The sequence below is a fragment of the Pteropus vampyrus genome, unplaced genomic scaffold (genome assembly GCF_000151845.1).
Source record: "Pteropus vampyrus isolate Shadow unplaced genomic scaffold, Pvam_2.0 Scaffold21, whole genome shotgun sequence".
Taxonomy (NCBI): Eukaryota; Metazoa; Chordata; class Mammalia; order Chiroptera; family Pteropodidae; genus Pteropus; species Pteropus vampyrus.
Window position 1 is genome coordinate 8,028,138 of NW_011888802.1, and position 10,696 is coordinate 8,038,833.

The window sequence follows — 10,696 nt, forward strand, 5'->3', positions numbered from 1 at the left end:
TATCATGATGTCAATGAATTATATTAAAAAAATAATATTTACTATAAGTGTGGATAGTCCCAGAGTGTATAATGTTTATTTTTCATTCATATTTAAATGCATAATATTATTTTTTCTTATGTTGTCTTTAACTAATTTTGGAGTCTAGATAATATTAACCCCATAAAACAAGTCATTTACTCTTTCTACATTCTAAAATGACTAACAAAATATGAACTGTTCTTTGAAAGTTTGATAGAACTCACCTGACAAATCATCATGACTGTATCATTTTTGGTGATGGACATCTTTACTTGTCATAACAATTTATTTAATGCTTATTCACTTTTAAATGTTTTACATTTTTCTAGAAATTTATGCATTTAATTTAGGTTTTCAAATTTATGCGTAGTTTTTAAATAATATTTAAAAATTATTTTTAAAAGTTAACATTTTTATTCTGTATTTTATTTGTACATTCATTTCTTGTCCAGTCTTAAAAGACCATCTATCTTAATAGTTTCAAAAATTTGATTTTCTACATCCTGTTTTATAATTCTGCCCTTATTATTTGCTTCCTTATTGTTTTTTGATTTTCTTTGTGGCTCTTTATTCACTTTTTTTGTGTTGAAGATTTATTTATTTTTCAGCACTTCTAATATTGTGATCATTGTATTTAAGTCATAAACATCCTTCTAGACATGTTTTGATGTGTCCCACAAATGTTGACCTGTGGTGTGTGCACTCAGTGCATGTACATATTTCTTCCAGTACTTTTGTCAGTTGTTTATTTTGAGGTTATAAAAACAAGAACATCTATGTTTCTGATGAATTATAGCTTCCCATTCTGTTGTTTCTTGCATACATAGATAACATTCTACTCTGTTTCCTTGATATTTTCTGGTTTAAATGTTTTGCTTTTTTGTTTGTTTGTTTTGTTGTTGCTAGATAACATTTCTACTTCAGCCATCTTATGTTTTACATTTGCCTGGCATATCTTTCCCAGCCTTTGAGTTGCAACTTTTCACTGTCTTTTTGTTTTAGGTGTACTTCTTGTAGGACTCATTCTGTTGACTGTGTTGTGTGTGTGTGTGTGTGTGTGTGTGTGTGTGTGTGTGTGTGTGTGTGTTTTAATTATATCTGAGAGTCTCTGTCTTTTCATTGGTGTGTTTTAACCATAAACACATAAACTGGGTTAGTATTCTTTAAAATTTTAATTCTCAGTTGTTATGGATATATTTCCTTCTCCCTTTTTCAGTCCTTTATTTTTACATTAAGTTATTTAGTCACTCTTGCTTCCCATATCTCTTGCATCATCTGTCTAGATAATTTTTTTTTCTTGTAAAGAATGTTTTCAAGGCATATTTTTGAGGTACAATATTTCTTAGGCATTATATGCTTAAAAATATTATTGTTTCTTTTAAATGAAAATTTGGCTAGATTAAAATTTTAGGTTCAAGTGTTTTGATCTTCAGTATGGAAAACAATTTTCAACTGTTAACTTCTGTTCCCTAGTATCATTGTTGAGAAGGTTGAAGTAAATTGAATTTAAGTTCATTTGAAGGTGAACAATTCCTTTTCTCTGAAAGCTCATGAAATTTTGCTTTTGTTTTTGCTATCTTACTGATTTTAGAGTTTTCTGCTTATATTTGCTTTACAACATTTTACTGTGATCCTAGAGTATATCACTGTTGATGCTCGTGCTATCTTCTCTGTACATCTAGTGTTGTATAAATAATTATACCCATTTCATAATTTACAGCTATTAGGTTTGCTTTACACACATTTAGCTTCACTTATCAATAAATGCATATATTAGATGAAGCACATTCTGTAGCTGTTTTATATACTTTGACTTACTTAACTTATGCTGTCAGAACTGTAAAATTCCCAACTGAGCTATAGTGAAGAAACTACTTGCCATATCAACAGGAGTGCAACACTGACTCTTGGGAGCTTTCCATTTCTCCTCTTTGAGCAACTTGAACCTGAAACAGCACAAATTTTACATTAGTAAAATGTGTAGGCAAAGCAGATGCAATAATGATCCCCTCTTAAAGACGAAGGAGAAATTACTACACTGAAATTGTAAGGCAAGGCTACTATGATATTTAGCAATAGGGCATGCACTTAGACAGGAAACATTAGCAATATTTCCAAACTGCTATTTGGCTTTCTCTTACTGAACTGCCTTCCACAGATGATCCCTACCAATAGCCCTGTGCTCCTTATGTTCCAAGGTCATGCTGGCCAAAAAAGCAAAAGTAAAAATAAAGTAAAAACTCTAAATTCCATGGGATGACAGGAATTTCCCATATGTGTATCTTTCTGATCTCATGCAGAGGCCAAATAAGCCCTCACCTATTCTCTTTTCCAATAAATAAAATCAGGGAACTAGAAATTAGACCATATGAGCATCAGTGAATAAAAAAAAAAAAAAATTGGCAACTCAGAAAAGTAGCTGACAGTAGCTATTGGTTAAATTGCATATCTATATTTACATCTATGTATCATAAAATTTTAGAAAGAATTAAATGTATGTAAACTATCTGCCATATGGCAATTGCTCAATAAATACCTAACCAGTGGTGTTATTCTTCAGTTTTTAAGCGTTTATGTGAACTATCTTGTACACATTTGCATGTACTGTGTTAAAGAAATAGAAGCAATGTTACATATTTGAAATGCAAACTGAATTTAATTAAAGCCATTCACCTTGTTTCTTAATCTCATCTACATCTGTTTAATATGTGAGTCGTCATGCCTTAATCTTTCTGGACCTCATTTTCTATACCTGTAACATGAGAAATATTACTTAAAATCACCTCCAGAATTTAAGAAAATAATTGAAATTTGGAATAAGCTCTATTTATGAAGTTATTATAAGGATGAGTAGAAAAACCATTTTCTGAAAACTAAAGTTTTACATACTTTGAAAGAAACTGTTCTTTTTTTTCCTTCAGATTTATAGAACATGCTTTCTTGATTGCCTTATCTGAGCATTGTGGATCCTCTTTTTAACACTAACTAGAGAACTTTTTTATGTGAAATATTGTGTGCAACAGTATTATAAGTTGCACAATGAAATAAACATTTACAGCTAATTTGCAGTTTACTCGAGGAACATTATCTACAGGAAATTACCAGTATATTTAAGCACAATTTTGGTGTTCTGATACTACCTCGTTTTACTAGAATCTAGTAATTAGGACATACATCAAATCTTAGATCTAGAGCAGTAGCAGACTTATCACATTTAAAAAAAACTGTAATTTATTATTTATCAATAGACTTCTATGTTCCACATATTGGGCTGGCTCATAAAGATGAGTATGTCACAATTCTTCTCTCAAGGATTCCAGGTTTTAGTTGGAAATCTGAGTAATTATAATGTACTGAGTATTACAGGTGCTATGAGAGCATAGAAAATGGAGGATTTATTCAGCAAAGTCTTTGGAAGTATTAACAGATGAAGTTATGTTGGAGTCTAGTTTATCAAATGGGCAAGACTGTGGATGTGATTCTACGTTGGGTGAAATTAAGTGTAAATTCTCAGATACATAAACACAGAGTGTTCAAAGAATTATAAAGAGCTCTAAAGTCTATCCAGGAAAGTGAGTGCATAATTAGGTTATGAAACTAATTTACACCTACCAATGTTTATTTTGCAATCCACGTAGTAAAGTATCTTTCCAAATGATAGGGTAGTGGCTGTCCAGTATTAACCAATATAATTCAGGTTGGTGTTTATCATCTTTGTGCATATTTTTGACAACTACCAACTATGTATGTTCTCCAACTAAATACACATTTTTTTACGTATTTTTAAATTTTGAGGTTATGGTAACATACAGTATGTACTATCATTATTTGACCTGTTAATTAGCTTGTTTTTACTCAATATTATGTTTTTGAGATCTATCTGTGATGACACATTTAGCTCTGTATTTACATACATATATTTATCTGAAAAACAGTAAATTATACCATCATGTAAATATATCTTACCTTTATTACATTTATTACGTAGATATTTAATTAATTTTCTATTGTTTTCTTCTAAAAGCTTTATAGTTCTAGGTTTTACATTTAGATAGAGCTGCCGATCAGCTGACCTTTTTCTACTTCCTGTCACTACACATTAGGTAAATATTTATAGTCTATGAAAAAGCAGTTCTAATTTATACATGTAATCTTGGCATAACAGTTAGTGTTCCCTTTCACTATTTAAACTACCCTATTTTAGACAAGGAAGTATACTATCATCCAAATAAGACATTAATCTAAGATTGTTCTTATCTGAAGAATAACACTTAAGAATACTAGTAGTAGAAAAGCTATTTTTTGTTTGTTTATCTTTCTTTTGACAGAGCAATAAATTTTAACTCTTGCATTGAGTTTTATTTATATGAAAATATTTTTCATTACAAAATGGCTGAGAAACAGGTTGATACACTTGAAAATATTATTTATATTTTATAGCTCATAAGAGATGCTGACAGATACAGGGCCATGATACTTACTTAGGAGGGGGCCATATATTTTAAGAAAATAAGTTTTTTTCTATGACAGATAAGTACGATCTAACTTTGGTGAAAGAAGTACTACTATATGTTGGTATAGTCATTTTTAACATACTGAGAAAATTGATATTAAATAGACATAGTAAGAAGAATTGGATACTGTGCTTATTCCTTTTAAGTTTTTCTTTCTATGAAGTTATAGTTTACTTATATTGTGCAAATCAGTAGGTAAAATTTTATGTTACCAAGATAGCAAGCAGAATAATATTAAGGAGATTTGGAAATGCTGTGTATGCTGGTTGCCCAAGGGTACAACCAATTCGAGAACTTATTTTAGATATGGCTAATGGTTTTTATAGAAACATAAACACATCATTTTATAGTTACCCCACAGATGTGAGATGGACCCCTCTCAATCAGTAGGCTGGATTTGAGACCAATGACAATGCACCAACACAAGAGAATTTTGTATGACTCATATCATGAGATTTTCTGAGGAGAGCAAGGAAGAACTCAAGATGGTCTGTAAAAGAATAGAAAGAGGAGAGCAAGGCAGAAGTCAAGATGGTCTGTAAAAGAATAGAAAGATCCAAGGTTTTGACTTTTATTGTGTTTAGAGAGTAGGGTCAGAGTGATGGATCCCCCACAAGCCATGGCCTGAGTGGTTTGAACTTCTGGTGTCAAAGGAGAGAGGACCTGGATTCTTTTATTGGCTTGCCCAAAAGTGGGGTAACAGGAGAAAAGGGAGAGGTAGGTAAGCTTTAAAGCTTTCATCAGTCAAACATCAAATGGAGCCAAATTCTTTTTCCAACATTAAATTAGCAGTGTTAACATATGTTCATATGTTAATGCAAGTATTTAGCAGATAATCATTTAATACTTAATTCTATATTTTTACACTGTATATTTCTTAAATAAGAAATTTTATTTTTACTTTGTTTTTAATCTCAGAAAAACATACTTTGGTTCATTTAGAGTGGACCAAATGTATTTCGAGTATTCAAAAAGAGAATTAAAGTAAAACTTTAACCTTAAGGATAATAAATTTGGCTGTGTATAGCTAGAGTATAACAGGCTGCAGTAACAAATAGGCCTAAATAGTATAAACACTAAGCATGGTGAGTTCTATTTCCACTCTGTTGATAATCCTGTATAGGGTAGCTGGTGGATCTCCATGTCAGGTTCAAGGACTGAGGCTCTTTTTGTCTTATAGCTCTATCAACCATTATGACCTTGATCTCAGGTTCATCTACTCAGAGAAAGGAAGAACAAATTTAGAGAAGGCACAGCTTCTTCAAGACATTGGCCTGGATATATCTTACAACATGTGCCATATTCCCTTGGCTATGATTTTGTAGCATGGTGAAACACAACTGTAATTGGGACTATGTGCTAAGAAAAAGAGCAACATATAGGTTATGTTGAAGCAGTGTCAGTATCCACTATAGGTTGCCAGTTCTTAGGTATGTAGGACCTAATGTTTATCCCCAAAGTGGAGTTTAAGGTAGCAGCAGAACTAAACTATAGGTTCCTTGAATTTGTAATGATGATGTTTGAAATGTAAAAATTCTAGCAGGATTAACAAAGAAATTGTACCATATCGACACCAGAAGTAAAGCGTCTCAGTAATGACAACCAGGTACAATTTAGCACATGGAGGATTGAACTTAATTTAATTTTATTATGTATAATATTTACATATATTAATTTGTATAATTAATATAAAAAGAGATTAGTCTCATGCATAGTTAATATATCTTTTTAAATAAGGTGTTGTTTCTCCCTACTTATTATTTTTCTCATTTCATTTATATTGGAAAATAATATGATAAAAATAAATTACCATTCTAACGAACTAGTAAAAATTTACACAGAAAAAGAAAATAATATACTTTTAAAATCCATTAATATTTTATAACAAGCCCATTTTTATGTTGCAGTTAATCTTCATATTAAATGATAACACTGGCACTACAACTCATTTCCCGTGCTTGTGTGTTAAGCTGCCATTTATTATATATGTTTGCATTAGTCATTTTGACGCAATGCATGGTAAAATCATATTAAAATCTGAATAACTACAGATAAGCTAGAAAGTGTGGTGGGAAAGTATGATGAATCATTACATTAATTTTATTAGTTTATCTGGATGGCAATTGTATTGATTTGTGTATTCTTTTTAAGGTGCTGAAATCATCTTATAATATTCTCAGTAGATTAAGTTCTTGGTTAAGAATCACTATAAAAATAAATATATCTATTCCAAATGATTTACCATTTCTAAAATGTAATATCTAATAACATCTGTGGCCTTAAAAAATTAATTATTGACATAAAATTCTAAACCAAAATGTTAAGATTGCCAGATATTACACTCTAGTTCACTGAAAAAACTTGATAATTTTTAAATAAGGCTTTTTTGCCTTGTGGCATAATCAGTTACACAACTAGAAAATTTATCTTGTAGCTAAGAGTATAAAACAAATGGTTGGCTGTTACAGCTTTTAGGATTAGAACAATGTAATCTATAAATCATCATTAACTAAAGCTCTAGTAACAATTTTATTTACTAGCATTAATTAACCAGTTTGATTTTGTGATAGAGATAAGGTGAGTCAATCAAAATGTGCCCTACATGTTTCTAGAGAACGAGAAGAACCAGTGTTTAGTTGGGAACTCGGTAATACGCAATGATTACCTCATCCTGCAGATACTGTTCAAGCTGAGTGTAACTCTGGACTTTGGAACATAAACAGAAGTGGTGAATGCAATTTGCAGGAGTTCAAATTAAAAGGAAAGTGTGAGACTTTCTCCTACATCTCTTACTGTTTGGAATGTAGAAGAAAGAATCTGGAGTTGGGGCAGTCACTTGAACCCTGAGGTGACTCAGAATGGGAATGCACAGGGTAGGGGAACCTACCTCCGCCATTCATGTGAGAGAAAAATAATTTTATTTAAGTTGCTTAAATCTCTCATTAATAACTGAAATGTCTTGACATACTTAGATAAGGCAGAGCTTTTAGATCTAGCAGTAAAGTTGTCCCAATCATTTGTTTATCAGGAAGATAGTAGGTGAATCCTGTCATAAACAGTTATGGAAAGGTGGGGGTTGGAGTTGGGGGAAGAGAAAGAAAGGAAGGAGAAAATGGAGGGGAGAAAAGAAGACATACATAAATCAATGATTTTTCTTTTACCATTGGTGACTTGTGAATAAATTGCAAAATTTTTGAAGAGTTAAGCTAAATATTTTTATTAGTTAATTGCATACTAGACTCAAACAAACAGCAATGTATAAACTAAAAGGAAATTGTTAATTGTTTCTGTCTTTAGCAAAATACATCAGTTTACTTTCATCTGTAATGAGTCAAAACCTATAACTAATATTGCCAAACACTTTTCATTCGTGCATTGAAGGGCAACTATGGTTAGTGTAAAGAAGTAAATATAATCAGCTCTCTGCATTCAGGGGAAACAATATTTTCCACCTGTGGTTGGGAATCATGGATGTAGAAAGCCAACTGTATGCATAGTTCTGTGCCATTTTAAGTAAGGGACTTGAGCATCACAGATTTTGGTATCCATGGGGCTCCTGGAACCAGTTCCCCTGGGGATACAGAGAGATGACTAATGGTTTGAAAATTAACTATATATTCTATCTCTACTTTTTATTGAAGACATACAGAATTAATAATTTGTAACAATTGATAAAATACTAGTAAATATCTATTTTAAATATAAAGAATTTAAATATTTTAAATTCTTGCCTCATTTTGCCAACCATTGCCAGATTTGGGAAACTGCTCTCATCTAACTTGCCTGATGGTGTCATGAAGTATAAGAATCAAAAAAAAAAAAAAAAAATCCAAAAAACTTTATGAATACCATGTAGATGGAAGAAAAACATCATTATTATAAAATATTTATGTATTAATGGAATACATTAAAAATGACAAAAAATAGATAAGAAAGAAATATCAAAGACCCTGAATGAATTGTAATGACCTCTTGTAAAACAGAGGAGTCAGGATTTCTAATTATAAAACTCCCTAATAGGAGATGACTTCTGATAAAATTTTCAACTTTTTATTCAACTAAATCCCTTTTATCTTCTCATCTATTTATTGTATACTTCCATTAAGAGGTCATCCATCATCCTTTTTAGATGAGTACCACAGGGTTTTAAAAAGATAATTGCCAATTAACCTCTTTGTGCCTTGGTTTTCTTATGTAAAAGATAGATAATACATAACTCCAAAGTTAATTGTGAAAATAAACAATTGAGATATTTACCAAAGTAACTAGAATGTGTTTACCACACAAGAGCCACTCAGTTTCTATTAGGTTTCCTGTTCTTCCTCTGATAATCAACATATCTAGTGTAGGTTTATATAAGTACAAAATGTCCAAATGAGGTGTCTTACATTTAGTACTAATATAAAATTTTTGACCTTTAAGTTTGCATTTTTATGCATAAAAAACAATAGAACACACCAATAAATAACAAAAGCTCTTAATTCAGACAATATATTTTCAAGTCTGGGCTTGAACACAAGCTAAAATTTGATTTTGAAAAACAAAAAATTACTTGTTGCCTCCAACCAACATATTTCCTAAACTGAAGTTTGGAATAATGACAATTGCACTGACATACTATTAAGAATTAAATATGATGAGTTTTGAGAATGAGTTAGAATTGTTCTAACACATATTGATATTATTAGCTAATATTAGTAGTGATAATTATTAGTAGTCATAATTATAAAGTGTTATTAGATAATATTAGTAATAATAATTTTAGTATAAGAAAATACTATCTACTGAAAGAGAGACAGTAAAGATTATCTTTATGATAATCTTTTAAAAATCATAATGGATATAGGATAAAGGAACAATATTATGATAATATGATAATATCATGATTATCAAGGTCAGGCCAGAATCCATTTTAGAATATCTCCTGCCTGAGAAAAGGAGCAGAGACTCATTTATTTAGAATTAGAGGAGTTCTAGTTCTGAGTTCTAATTCTACTTAAATCCTGTTGTTTGTTTTAAACTGAGGACTGAAAGTTTCCTGGATCATTAATATGAGAAGTCTCCTCTAATTTGCTACTAGGTCTCCTTCTAATTTGCTATGCTGCCTTTTATAGGGATTCCTACAATGGGATTTTGTCATGAGTGATAGAGATGGAGTTCCACTTCCCTACTATAAAACCCTACTGTAGAAGTCTTCCTGAATAACATTTGACTTATAGTGTTTAACAAATATCAGAATAATTTTTTCTTTAACAAGGTTGCCAACCATAAGTGAATTTAAGAAAGTTTTTTAACTAGAATATTTGTACTAAAATTATTCCTATTAAAATACATTATCCAGTTTCAATAAAACACATTTTTCAGACATGTGCAAATATCACCTTAGCAAACTCAATTTTGGGGGCAGAGGGAAAAGAATTTATTTTGAAGATGAAACTACGATGTAATATGTTGCTGCTATTTGAAAAATAGGAATATGTAAAAGAATTAAGGCTGAGAAGTGGGATTTGGTAGGTATTCTTTGCTCCCCTATTGAAACTTTTAACCTAGAATGCCTGGTCCAGAAAAAAAAAATAGCCTCCTTCAGCTCTGTTCGTGTATACATCATCTTCTTTGGATTCTAATCTACTGGAATAAGAAACTTGATATTTCTCTCTCTCTCTCTCTCTCTTTTTTTTTTTTTTTTTTGATTAGTGAACTGACCAAGCACTGTTACATGCATACCCTCCTTCAAAAAATGTAGAACACTAGAACACCAGAAGAGAGGCCCAAAGTCATATAATGGTAGCAGAAGAATGAAGCCAATAGCGAGAATACAGTGATGAAGAGAAATGTGACAAGAGAAATTTTGAGAAACGAACTGAAAGATATAAAGTAAGATATAATTTCTGGGGAGAGGTGGTTAAGAGAGCATGGTACCACTGAAATTTTCATGTATCATCATCATCGTCATAGTTTGGAGGACAGATAACTAGTGAATCTGCAGTCTTGACAACATAGCCATGTATGCAGTCTAAAAAGTACTTCCTTGCCCTTCAATTGTAGACTTTTTAAAAATAGTATGGTTTTAGAACATTAAAGCAGTACATTTGAAATCCATTTATGCTCTGTTTTATTATTATTATTATTATTATTATTATTATTATTATTATTTTTAATTT

The 10,696-nt window shown here is 31.0% G+C and overlaps 1 long non-coding RNA gene across 1 annotated transcript in view; it reads left to right on the forward strand.

Moving 5' to 3' along the window:
- LOC111736645 overlaps positions 1 to 10,444 on the forward strand; it is a 611,781-nt gene extending 601,337 nt beyond the window's left edge. Inside the window, exon 4 of the long non-coding RNA XR_002779229.1 lies at positions 10,230 to 10,444. This is a non-coding gene — a long non-coding RNA (uncharacterized LOC111736645). The remainder of the gene's footprint in view (positions 1 to 10,229) is intronic.
- Positions 10,445 to 10,696: the final 252 nt, after the last annotated feature.